The 12658-nt window shown below is 44.3% G+C and overlaps 1 protein-coding gene across 10 annotated transcripts in view; it reads right to left on the bottom strand.

Annotated features, from left to right (window-relative positions):
* The window catches only part of DAB1 (DAB adaptor protein 1), a 387139-nt gene extending 382510 nt beyond the window's left edge, over nucleotides 1-4629 (bottom strand). For 7 of the 10 annotated variants that reach the window (XM_036445795.2, XM_045584560.1, XM_045584561.1 and 4 more), the window contains exon 1: nucleotides 4053-4219. The gene's annotated coding sequence lies outside the window, so the exon portion shown is untranslated. Of the gene's footprint in view, nucleotides 1-4052; nucleotides 4220-4314 lie in introns of those variants that run through there. The other 3 variants (XM_045584562.1, XM_045584564.1, XM_045584556.1) reach the window with 2 other exon arrangements.
* Nucleotides 4630-12658: the final 8029 nt, after the last annotated feature.

Genomic DNA, 12658 nt, shown 5'->3' with positions numbered 1-12658 from the left:
ACAACTCCCCTGAGAGATGGCTGAGGTCACCTCTCCACTCAAAGGCAGCATAATACAGTGATTAGGGCAGCTTTGAACCACAATGTTTGGATTCAAATCCTAGTTCTATACCTTCCCAGCTGTGTTGGTAATCTTGGGCCAGTTACCAACTCTCTGTTCCCCAGTTTCCTTATCAATTAAATGGAAACGAGAATACAATTATTTACTTCCTATAGTTACTTAAAGAAAAAATTACTAGAGGTGGGGCTATAAGAAGTCAGTGGGAGAAAGGGGACATATGTCATATTTTAACAATAAATATTTATTAAAAGAAGAATTTTCCATCCTGCATGGCTCAGTGGTTGAGCATCAACCTATGAACCAGGAGGTCATGGTTTGATTCCTGGTCAGGTCAGGAATGCCCGGGTTGTGGGTTCAATTGCCAATGTGAGGCCTGCAGGATGCAGTCAATCAATGATTTTCTCTCATCATTGATGTTTCTATCTCTCTTTCCCTCTCCCTTCCTTTCTGAAATCAAGAAAAAAAAATTTTTTTAAATAATAAAAATGTAAAAAGAATAAATAATTCGAAGTGCTTAAAAGGATACCTGATTCTTAGTAAGTATTCTATAAAGGTGAATTACTCTTGTTTTTATTAATAAGAGAATTGATTTGCCAAACATAACAAAATTAGGAAGTACCTGTATTCAACCCTGGCCTTCCAATCACAAATGCTATACTCTCTCCATAGTAGAATCTCATGTTTTCTATTGCTAACACTTACCCTTCTCCTGGAATCCTGCCAAAGCACCCGATGAGACTTTCCCCCCCCCTATAAAATTGCTCAAAAAACTACAAGGTAGATAATATTGCCCGTTTGGCAAATGATGAAAATGAGGTTTTGAGTGTGACTTACTATCCTCTATCACTAGTGGACATTGTCACAGTAAGCCCTCAGTAGCACTGAAAGTTCCTGACAGCAGCCTTCAATTTTTAAAAGTGCCATCTAAAAGACATAAATTGTGATTTTCTTGCTTTGTTAGCTTTGTTAGTCTCAGAGAAGGATTAAATTCCAGCAAAGAAACAAAATGTTTGACTTGACTGAATTATCAAAATGAAATGCTGCCTAAATTAGATTCTTCATTTGCCTGCAGGATAGCTCTAGGCATCCGAAATCTACCAACTGCAATTTGCAAGATGGGTACTATCGGGTACCATGCCAAACACCCACCCATTTCAGAAAAATTACTCTGGAGGGCAAAGGGGTAGTGAAGCAGCAGATTCCTGTCTGGCTTTGGGAGGAGAAAATGAACAATGAGTGATACCATCTCTTCCTGGTCGCCTCACACAATGGTATGAGCCTTGCAAAGGAAACATACTGTGAAACAGCTTGAGAGATGAGCTTCATCAACAATACGTAATTTTTATTCAGATTTTATTGTTGAATACAATGCACATGATTAAATGTTTCAGATACGCCTATTCAACCCCTAAGCAAACCACAAAAAAAAAAAAAAACTTATAAAAATCATCTTCTAAATCTGCTGTAGGAAGAGCTCTAATTGCCAACTTGATGTGTAGAACTGAATTCCCACTTGAGAGGGGCACCGGTCCCAAGCAGATAGTAACAAGTCTGCACTTCCCACCTCAGCCTCTTCTCTCATCCCTTTGGATCCTCTCAGTGTGGCCAAATAGTTCCAATGTCACGCTTTCAAATCACCACATTTTGAACTTCCTAAACCTTTAAGAGGGCCTCTATGTATGGAAAAGAACAATAGTGCTTCAAAAGCCATGTCTGTGAGTACTCAGATACTCCATTTGAATGCCGGGGGTTTCAATCAAAGACATCAGCAGACGATTTCTGATTGCTTAGAAGTTGACTTTTACACTGCTTTTGATTAGGTCGCCCTTCTCAATAGGAAATCAAGAAAATCCTTGATCCCTTTTAGATTCCCGAATTATCACCAAGCCTTGTCAGGATAGGAAGTGAGAGCGATGGGGTGAGTGAGGAGGAGTGTTTCTACTCCAGCCAACCTCTCCCTCCCCCAACTCCCCTAAATCTCTCTCCAAGCCAGTGTGATACAGGGTTCCATTTAGTATCACTCACCATTGAGATAACAAAAACAATGGGTGCTAATCCAGGGGGTGGGGATGGGTTGTAATGTTATGGATTTCCCAAAGGCCTATAATTGGTGCATAAATGTACAGACACGGACAGGATAATTAGGGGGTTGTGGACATTAGCTACCTTTAATTTATATGATTACTTTGTTAAGCATTATAAAGTGTCAGCGGAACCCCCTACAAAGCCTTTATTCAAAACCATAAACATTATGAAAGTGTATGGAAGGGGTCAGGAGGAGAGAAGAGGAGGGAGCTCCAAGGGCCAGCGGATCCTGGCTCTGGCGTCCCAGCCACTCGCCCAGACCTGCAGGGTAGCTCCCATTTCAGAGAACCGGACCGTCCACCCCACTCAGGAGCAGCAAAGGATGGGACGAGAAACCTTCTGCAAGCTTTCTGCTCGTCCCTCTTTCTAAAGGAGCTAAGCCCAGGAGTGCAGCGGCATCCACACACCCACCCTCAGGCGCGCACCCACGCGGGCACTCACCCCGCCCTCGCGGCAGCACCGATGCCCTCATCGCGGTGCTCTCCGCCTCGCCCGCCACCGCCGAGCCCCCGGCCCGAACCCTGCCGCGGTGGCCCAGCGCCTGGGCCTCCCCACCCCTACCCCATTCCTGCAGACTCTCCCCGCCCCGGCGGAAGTGCCCAGGCCGGCCCCCAACAATGAAGACTTGTGTGAGGCAGTTGGGGGCGGGCGGAGGCGAGTTTACAGGGAGAGAGACAGACACGGTCTGGCGGGTCCGGGAGGGAGCTACACAGAAGCTAAGTGGCGAGGGCCGCGAGAGTCAGCCTCCCCTGGTGCACTCCCCATTTCCTCCAATTCCCCCAATTCCCCGGCCCGGTCCACGAGCAACACCAGAAAAAAAAGGGGGAGAGGGGAGCTTTAAAAAGTGCATGGGGGAATAGGGACATATATGTAAAATATAAAAATGAATAAATTAATAAATAAAAATGTTATAAGAAAAAAAACTGCACACAAAAGATGCGCCCTCCCACCAGGGGTCACAATAATACTTCTAGGGACGGAGACAGCGGGGGAGGAAGAGTCTGGGCTGCAGACACCACAGCCGTTTGGAAACGGACTTTGCACATTTCACTTTGTACATTTCGAAATGTACATCCAGTGGCCCCTTAACGACGCCGCGGCACAACCTCCCCCCATCGTCGCCTCCCTGACTCCAGGTTTTCCCCGAGCCTTAGCCCTGGTCTCAGGGCTTCTTTACAAGTCAAAAGGCAGGGATTTTAAAGTTTCCCTAGTAGGAGAAGAAACAACAACAACAACAACAACAAAGCCCCCCACAAACAGAACCCTGAGGTCTGCATCGGAAGCAGAGCTCGGAGTCGGTCGGGGTGGCGTGGGACTGCGGAGTGGAATGGAGGGGGGGGGGGGGGGTCGGCAGAGAGCCGAGCCCAGGGAGAGCTGGGGGAGGGCTGGGGAAGGGCTGGGGTCCGGTGCCTGTGAAGGGCTAGGCGGCACTGAGATAGGTCCGTTCTTCCACGGGTCGGGGCAGAGGAGCGTTGCCCAGGTGCAGGGAAGTGAAAAGCGGTGAGTAAGAAAGAGGGTCCGGTGGGGCACGCCGCTAGCGAGGCGGAGAGGAGGGTTCGGGAGCACCAGTAGCTTCAGGATTGGGAGAGAGGAGTAGAGCCGAAAGCGCAGGAGGAAGAAGGGTAGGGGGAGTCCCGGAGAAAGAAGAGTGTTGCGGTGAGCAGGGGTGGAGAGGGAATCGCGCGTGGTCGGAAGTAGGGAGAATAGGGGTTATGGGGAGACCCACAAGGAAGGAGCAAAGGTCGCCCCTTCTCTCTCCCCTCACTTCCCCCGCCAGCAAGCGGAGGAAACTGCAGCAGCCTTCCGCACAGCACCCCAGCCAAACTCCTGAGAGGCGAGCCCCAGAAGCCTCCCTCCGCCCCTGGGGCACCGGGTGTCCCGGCGCTGTGGTCCCTCCGGAGCCTCACCTCCGCTTGCCGCGAGCATCCTCCTCCGCAGCCGCAGCCGCCTGGGAAGCGGCTCCCCATGCCCTGCGGGCGGCGGCACTCAGGCGCGCTCTCCAGCCCGGGGAAGCCCGGGCGAGTATGGAGCCGAGTCCATCCTTCCCTAGAGCCACGGGCCCCGCGTCAGAGCTGGGGGAGGAGACCGCCCCGCGTGCAGACCCGCCTCCTCCCGCAGCCCCCGCCCCACCTACCGCACACCCACAGGGCGCCCCGGAGCGCCGCTCACCTGCTGGCTCGGGGCTGCAGCCTCAGGTTCGCTCGCCCGCCGCGCGCCCCTGGCTCGGACCTCGGGGCTCTCGCCCGAGAGCCTCCCGCGACACCCGAGCTGAGCTGAATCGCGGTGGCGACGAGGAGGAGGTGGAGGAGGAGGAGGAGGAAGAGCGAGCCAGCGAGCGAGCGGGGGCGCCGTGGTTTGCAGGCGCGCCAGTGGACCCGTTGCGCTCACTCCGCATCCCGGCGCGGAGAGCGAGCCTGGCCTGAGTGCCGGTCCCCGCCCCCGCTGTGCGGGCGGGTGGAGGGGTGAGGAGAAAAGGGGGTAAAGCTAGCGGACTTAGGTTTTAGTAAGTGTCCAGTGTTTTCGTCACCATCACCACCAGCAGCCCCCGCCTGGCCTCCTTCGTTTTTCCCTAGGGCCTACTCTTTTATCCAAGCCTCGGGACAATCGCACACCCAAATATCCAGAATATCAAAGGGGAAAGAACACTAAAACGGAGGTCCAGCAAGGGCCTGTTGCCCCCACATACCTTGGCGGGAGGGGGCGCTAGCTCCCAGCGGTCAAACCTGGTTTGGCAGCTTTGGTCCTCACTGAGGTTTCCAGATTAAATTGGGTACAGGTTGTAATCAATTTGGTTTTCCTAGGAGGCCTAGGTTAACCTCAACTCTTCTCCTTCCTCTCCACCTTCCCCACTCCCTTTCTTAGAATCCTGGGAGAGCAAAAGCCTCAGATTAGAACAGGAGTAGAGGGCCGAGCTCCCTACTTCTGGTCTTAGTTCACAAAGATCCAATAAATGACAGAAAATACTGGCGTTGGTCTGGAAATTTTTTTACCCTGGATTCAATTCCAATAAATGCCTATTGTGATATACTTGCCTCCAGCGACCTAAATGCCAGGTGTATGAGGAAAATCAAATCAAGGACTTCCCCCCTTGGAGCAGAAGCCAAGAGGGGAGAAGAGGGAGGAGAGAGAGAGAGAAAGAGAGAGAGAGAGGGAGAGGGAGAGGGAGAGGGAGGGAGGGAGGGAGGGAGGGAGGGAGAGAGAGAGAGAGAGAGAGAGAGAGAGAGAGAGAGAGAGAGATGCAACAGTTCCCTAAAAAGTTTAATTTGATCCTTTTTAGGAGCCACACTCCTGCTGTGTAATAATAAAGCTAATGTGGTGGATTTGAGTTTTGTTTTTTCTCCCCTCATAGCTTCTGTCACTCACCCACGAAATTTAATGAAGCATTTAGGGTTATTACCTCCAGAGTCAATGGGCTAAAAATATTTAGCCTAATGCACTCCTTGTGGAGCCAATAGGTCCCTGCCTGGTACATACAAAGTCATGGAGAGACCCTCCCTTTCTCCACAAAATTCACGACCCATTAAACTTATTCCGTAATAACAGCTTCTGTACAAATGGAGGCACCAGTTAACGGAGGCTGTCATGCACCTCCTGAAAAGATAGCAATTTACACAGAGACAAGAAAAATGTGAGGGGTCATGGGCAGGATGCAATCTTGGGAGAATAGTTTATCAGAGGCAACTCCCAACAAGGTGGGAGGGAGGTGTACTCCAACTGCTCTCCCTCTTCCCCCCACACCCCCCTAACTCACCCCCCTCCCCAGCCTTGATAGACATTTCTATTTATTTCTGGGTATGACCAGCTAATCTAATGGTGGCTCAAGTCTCTCCAACTTTGCCTTAGGTAATCAAACATAGGTCTAACTCTCCACTTGATTCTACCAAAAAACATCCTAAAGCTTCTCACTGCTCTAGGGGACAATCAGGGAACATCCACATCATTTACCATATGTGCATTTTAAGACCCTGAATATGAGAGTTGTTGCCTTCACTGCCCCCCCCCCCACTTCCACCTTGTTATGTTTTCCATTGACAATATGACTCCAGAATTGAAAGGAGCTTGAGACACGGAGTTGGCCAGTAATAGAAGTGGAAGAGGCTTGTGTAAATCTCTATCTCTATTCAGTGTTGGACATTGTCCACCATGAAATGGAGCAAATTCTCATTAAATCCAACCGGGACAATAAGCTGCAGCTGCTCCCAAATTCCATGTAAAAAAAAGACACCATATATAGATTCTAACTGCATACAACTGCCCAAGGACCCAATAGTCTGCTGGTTCAGTCACATTTTAAAGTACTATTTTAACATATGATGCTAAATATGTCAAGAAACATCCAAAATGTAGAGTGTCTTTTCTTTTTTCCTCATTTAAATAATATCATTTGTATGAAGTATGGCATAAGGAAAAAATCAGTATGCATCTCTTTATCATCAACTTTGAGAAACAACAAAGTGATAAGAATAGTAAAGAAGTATGTATTATTGCTTATTATGTGCCAGGCACCCTTCTGGGTGCTTTCCATAACTTAACTCATTTAACATTCCCTGTAGCCCAATGAGAAAGGTACTCTAATTATTGTGTACTGGATAGAATATAGATTGGACTCTAATGGACTTGAGTCATTTCTGACAAGTTGCTTACCTCTCTGAATTTCAAATTCTCAAATTCTCAATTCTCCAATGGTGAGACACCTGCTTCATGAGACTGCTGTGAGCCTTCAATGAGACAATGCATTGGACATGGCAGAATCAGAGTAAGTCCCATCTCTTTCCAGAATAATTCCAAACCAGTTAATTGTAATCGTCAACATTAACAGAGTCCATTCTATATATCAGGCACTGTGTTAGGCATTGAGAATAATGATGACCAATCAGAAACAGATCCTGCCCTTGAAAAACTCAGTCAGGTGGATTAAAAATATGGACATGAGCCACATACAGATGAGCGAAAACTTTTATTGAATTTCACTTAATTCATCCCTGTGACCATGGTTCTCAAGATATTTAGAGAAGCAACCTGTTTAAGTGCTGTTTGAGACTGACCCATGATTGAAAGCAAAACCATATGTCAGAAATCATAAATACAACTAGTAGTAACTCCTCCTCCAAAGGAAGGGATGCAAAGTAGCACATTTTGTGTTATTCAATATTTAAAATTCTGTTTCTTTCTATAATTGTTTGAAATATCTCATTGGATGGAGCATAATAAAGTGACTTTGTGCTGTAAGATTTGAGGGTTTCAAACATAAATTACTACATAGACACTATTTTTTTTTAAATATATTTTATTGATTTTGTACAGAGAGGAAGGGAGAGAGATAGAGAGTTAGAAACATCGATAAGAGTCATCGATCAGCTGCCTCTTGCACACCCCCTACTGGGAATATGCCCGCAAACAAGGTACATGCCCTTGACCTGAATCGAACCCAGGACCCTTCAGTCCCCAAGCCGACGCTCTATCTATTGAGTCAAACCGGTCTCGGCTACATAGCCACTATTTATTAAATAGTTTATAATGTATGCATATGCAAGAAATATGCTAATATTTCTGTTCAGATAAAGGCTCTCAAATTAATAAAATTTTTAATAATGTTCATTAGGAACATTTCTACCAAGCTTATCAGAGACATTATGTGTTCAAAATATACTAACATATAGAATGCACAAATATCAAAGGTTAATCATAGATGTACATAAACTTTTCATTGTCCTTATCATTCAAGTTCATGTTCAAACTCAGATTATATTCACTTATTCAAAAATGTTAAAAAAAATGTTTACTTTTTTGCTTACTCTAGACTAGAGACAATATTAGGCATTGGCAGAGAAGAAAAAGATCTCAAAAGAATTTAAACAATTCATGGCCATGTGAAGGAAACATGCCATCACATTGCATGGCATTAAATGCTATAGTAATACTAAGTACAGAAAGTTATAGGCACATCAGCTAAGAGTATTTAATCCAGAATAGGATGTTTAGAATGAGATAATGAGATAATGCATTGGATGTTTTCTCAAGAATGAGGAAGGAATGTCATCTTGAAAGATAACAAGTAACCAGATAAAACAGGAAAGGATATTTCAACCAAAGAAAAGACACTGTGAAGGCATAGAAGAGATTCTCTGGGGTTGGCTGTATTTGAATGGGGTGGGGGTGAATGAAAAAATTGTAAAGGGTCTGGTTTGCCATGTTTAGGACCCTGGATTTAGGGTCCACTTTAAAAAAGCAGTAAAAATATTTAGAAAACCTTACATTATCCACATTTTAGATGCTTTTCTTATATGTCCTAGACATAAATAAAATATCCAATTGATATTTTTCTTCTGAGGTAAAAAATAGCAATGGATAGAATTTCTATGTGGTTTCATCAAAATAGAAGACCCCTTTCTTTCATGAAACTGGCCTTGCTTGCTTCCAGGGAAAGGTTGAGGGGCAGTACTGCTGAACTTGACTCTGGTTTGCAGTCTCTATAAATAGCACTCCTTTTATTTTTCAAAAGAGGGGGTGGAGGAGAGTAGCAACACTGCAATTGAATTTATGCCACCAATCTGCTCATATTAGCTAAATGCACAGTAGAAACAAAGTGGAGAGCTAAAGTGATTGTTACAGAGCTCTTAAGTCCCAATACAAACCCCCCATTTTTTTTTCCACTCATAAGTGGACTATAAGGTGATGTTAGTACTTGAAAATAGGAGTAGACTAAAAGCTATCAGAACATGACTGAGTTTCTGGTGTATGGGGCAGAGAAAAATCGGCACACCATGCAGCATAGCTGCCTTGAATTTTGTGGCTAATATGTTAAAGGTATGACAGGTATTTATTGTTTGCCTCTATGGTGCCATTCCTCCTTCTTCTGTAAACAATGTTCATCTTTCTTTGGGGAACCAATCCAACACCAAATAATATTTTTTTCTATTTAGTTCTGGTAGAGCTGATTCTACCTGCCCCATCAGCTCTGGGGTTGGATAGAACAACACATTTTTTTTGAGACAGCAATTGGGACAATACTGTCTCTTTACCACTAGACTTGAAACTGGAAAGATATTAAGCTTGTATCTGCAGGAGCCCATTCCATAAGAAAAATCCTTTAGAGCATGAAACTAACAGTAAAAAAGAGACTAACATTTTTGAAAAATAGAGCTTTTTGAGAACATTGTTGAAGGGCTTTAATTTAGCCATGCCTGAAGCCAACTACTATTCCCTCTACCCAGATTTTTCAGTTACATCAGCCCAAATATTTACTCTATTATTTAAGCCAGTTTGAATTTTCCCCCCATTTTTTATCAAAAGAATTTTGTATAATATTCCAAGTATTGCATAAGAAACTTTCTATATGTTAACCAATTTAATATTAAAAAAAACACACAACAACAATGCTATTTGTATGTATTTATACTGGGCCTTGTTCTAAGAACGTGAACTCACATTTTCGAGGTTAGAAATAAACTCAGGAAGTTAAATATTTTAGTCAAAGTTACACAGCTGGTCAGACAGACAGAAAAATTGAAATGCAACTTACAAATTACTTAGGAATAAATTGAGCAAATGTTGCACAAGGTTTATGTACCAAAATTTGTAAAATATTGATGAAAACAAAGACAACCCAAATAAATGGATAGACATACCATGTTCATGGTTTGGAAAACTCAATATTGATAAGATGTCAGTTCTCTCTACACATTTAACACAATCCTAAAAAAAATTTCAGCTCACTTTTTTTAAAAATATATTTTATTGATTTTTTACAGAGAGGAGGAGAGAGCAATAGAGAGCTAGAAAGGACGATGAGAGAGAAACATCGACCAGCTGCCCCTTGCATACCCCCCAATGGGGATGTGCCTGCAACCAATGTACATATCCCTGGCCGGAATTGAACCAGGGACCTTTCAGTCCGCAGACTGATGCTCTAACACTGAGCCAAACCGGTTTTGGCCAGCTCACTTTCTTAAGAAATTGATAAGCTAATCTAAAATGTATATAGAAATGCAACAGGGCTTGGAATAGCCAAAACAATCCTGAGAGAAGAGCGAAGTTGAGAGCTTATCCTGCTTGATTTCAACACTTACTATAAAGGTATAATAATTAAGATAGTATGATGTTAGCTTTAAGGATAGGTAAATTGATCAATTGAACCCACTAGAGAACCCAGAAATAGACCATATACAGTCAATTGACACTTATTTTTTCTACAAAGGACCAATGCAATTTATAAAGGGAAGAAAGTATTTAAAACATGAGCCGAAACTGGTTTGGCTCAGCGGTAGAGCATCGGTCTGCGGACTGAAAGGTCCCAGGTTCGTTTCCAGTCAAGGGCATGTACACTGGTTGCAGGCACATCCCCAGTAGGGGGTGTGCAAGAGGCAGCTGGTCGATGTTTCTCTCTCATCGATGTTTCTAGCTCTCTATCTCTCTCCTTTCCTCTCTGTAAGAAAAATCAATTAAAAAAAAAGTATTTAAAACATGGTACTGGGGTAACTGTATAAATATATGGAAAAACATTAACCTCAACCCCTTTTATATACCATATATGAAATAAAATGTAATCACTAAAATGCTAGGAGAACCTTAGGGAGTATCTTCACAATTTGGAGGTATGCAGATTTCTTAGAGATGACACAAAGTCATTGAAAATTGGACTTTATCAAAATTTCAAATGTGTGTTGATCGAATGACAACATGAAGAAAATTAATGGTAAACTACAAACCTAGAGAAAATATTAACAATACATATATTAGACAAATGACCTGAATCCAGAAAATGTACAGGCCTTCTACACATTAGTAATTAAAATAGACATATTCCAAAAGAAGTTATATGAATTACCAGTAGGCACATAAAAGATATTCAACATAATTAAAAATATGCCTATAAAACTGTAAGGAGATATGACTTCACACTTACTAAAATGGCTGAAATTGGAAAGACTGATAACATTAAATATTGGTGAGGATATAGAGCTCTCATAAATTGCTAATGAAAGTGTAAAATGGCATTACCATTTTGGAAAATTGCCTATTGCTTTCTTATCAAGTTAAGAACACATCTACCCTATGGGCAATTATAGGTATACTAGAGGCCCAGTGCACAAAATTAATGCATGAGGGAGGGGGGAGGGTGTCCCTCAGCCCAGCATACACCTTCTCCAATCTGGGACATCTCTCATAATGCAGGACAGCTGGCTCCCAACTGCTTGCCTGACTGCCTGCCTTCCGATTGCCCCTAATCACTTCTGCCTGTCAGCATGATCACCCCCTCTCCACTCCCCTGCCAGCCTGATTAATGCCTAACTGCTTCCCTGCCAGCCTATTTGCTCTTATCTGCCCTACCCTGCAAGCATGGTCACCCCTAACTGCCCTCCCCTACAGGCCTGGTCACCCCAACTGCTCTCCCCTGCAGGCCTGCCCCCCCCCCCCCCAGCTGTCCTTTCCTGCAGGCCTGGTCGCCCCTAACTTCCCTCCTCTGCCAGCCTGGCCCCCCCTAAATGCCCTCCCATGCCGGCCTAAGTACCCACAATTGCCCTCTCTTGCAGACCTGGTCCCTCCCAACTGCCCTCCCCTGCTGGCCACTTGTGGCAGCCATGTTGTGTCCACATGGAGGCAGCCATCTTTGATCACATGGGGGCAGCCATCTTGTTTGTTGGAGTGATGAACAATTTGCATATTACTTTTTTATTAGATAGGATAGAGGCCTAGTGCATGGGTGGGGGCCAGCTGGTTTGCCCTGAAGTGTGTGTCCCGGATCAGGGTGGGGGTTCTTTTGGAGAATGGGGAGGCCTGAGTGAGGGGCCCATGGTGGTTTGCAAGCCAGACACACCCCCAATGACCTAAGCAGCAGGGGGAGGGGAGTCCTGGTATCTGGGGTTTATTTATCTTCTATAATTGAAACTTTGTAGCCTTCAGTGGAGCCAAGTATCCTGCTCACTCATTGGCCACAGCCTTTTTTGTTGAGATTTACTTATCTTCTATAATTGAAACTTTGTAGCCTTGAGCAGAGGCCTCAGCTGGCCAGCATGTGCAGGAAGCTTGGCTTCCTCCATTGCCATGGAAACCCAAGCCTCCTGCTCCCTCTGTGGTCCCAGTCATCTTGGTTGGGTTAATTTGCATACTCACTCCTGATTGGCTAGTGTGCATGGCTTGTGGTTACAGTCAATTTGCATATTATTCTTATATTAGATAGGATCTCTCCTAGGTATTTACCCAAAAGAAATAAAGCATGTGGACTAAAAGTATAGCAGCTTTATTCCCAATAAGTCAAACTAGAAACAAATGTCTTTCCACAGTAGAATAAACAGATTACAGAATATCATACAGTGGAATATTACTCAGCAACTAAACACACTACTGACCATATGCAGCAAAATGGATGAATCTTAAAAACATATTGTAAAAAAAATCCAGACAGCTCAAACTACTCTCAAGATTTATGCATTTTAATATGTCTATTAGATCTCAATTTAAAAATTAAAAAGCAGGCATAAAAAAAGAGTAGCATGTTATACTTTCAATATAA

Source organism: Pipistrellus kuhlii, unplaced genomic scaffold (genome assembly GCF_014108245.1).
Source record: "Pipistrellus kuhlii isolate mPipKuh1 unplaced genomic scaffold, mPipKuh1.p scaffold_m20_p_2, whole genome shotgun sequence".
NCBI lineage: Eukaryota > Metazoa > Chordata > Mammalia > Chiroptera > Vespertilionidae > Pipistrellus > Pipistrellus kuhlii.
This window is presented reverse-complemented; position numbering and strand designations above follow the sequence as displayed.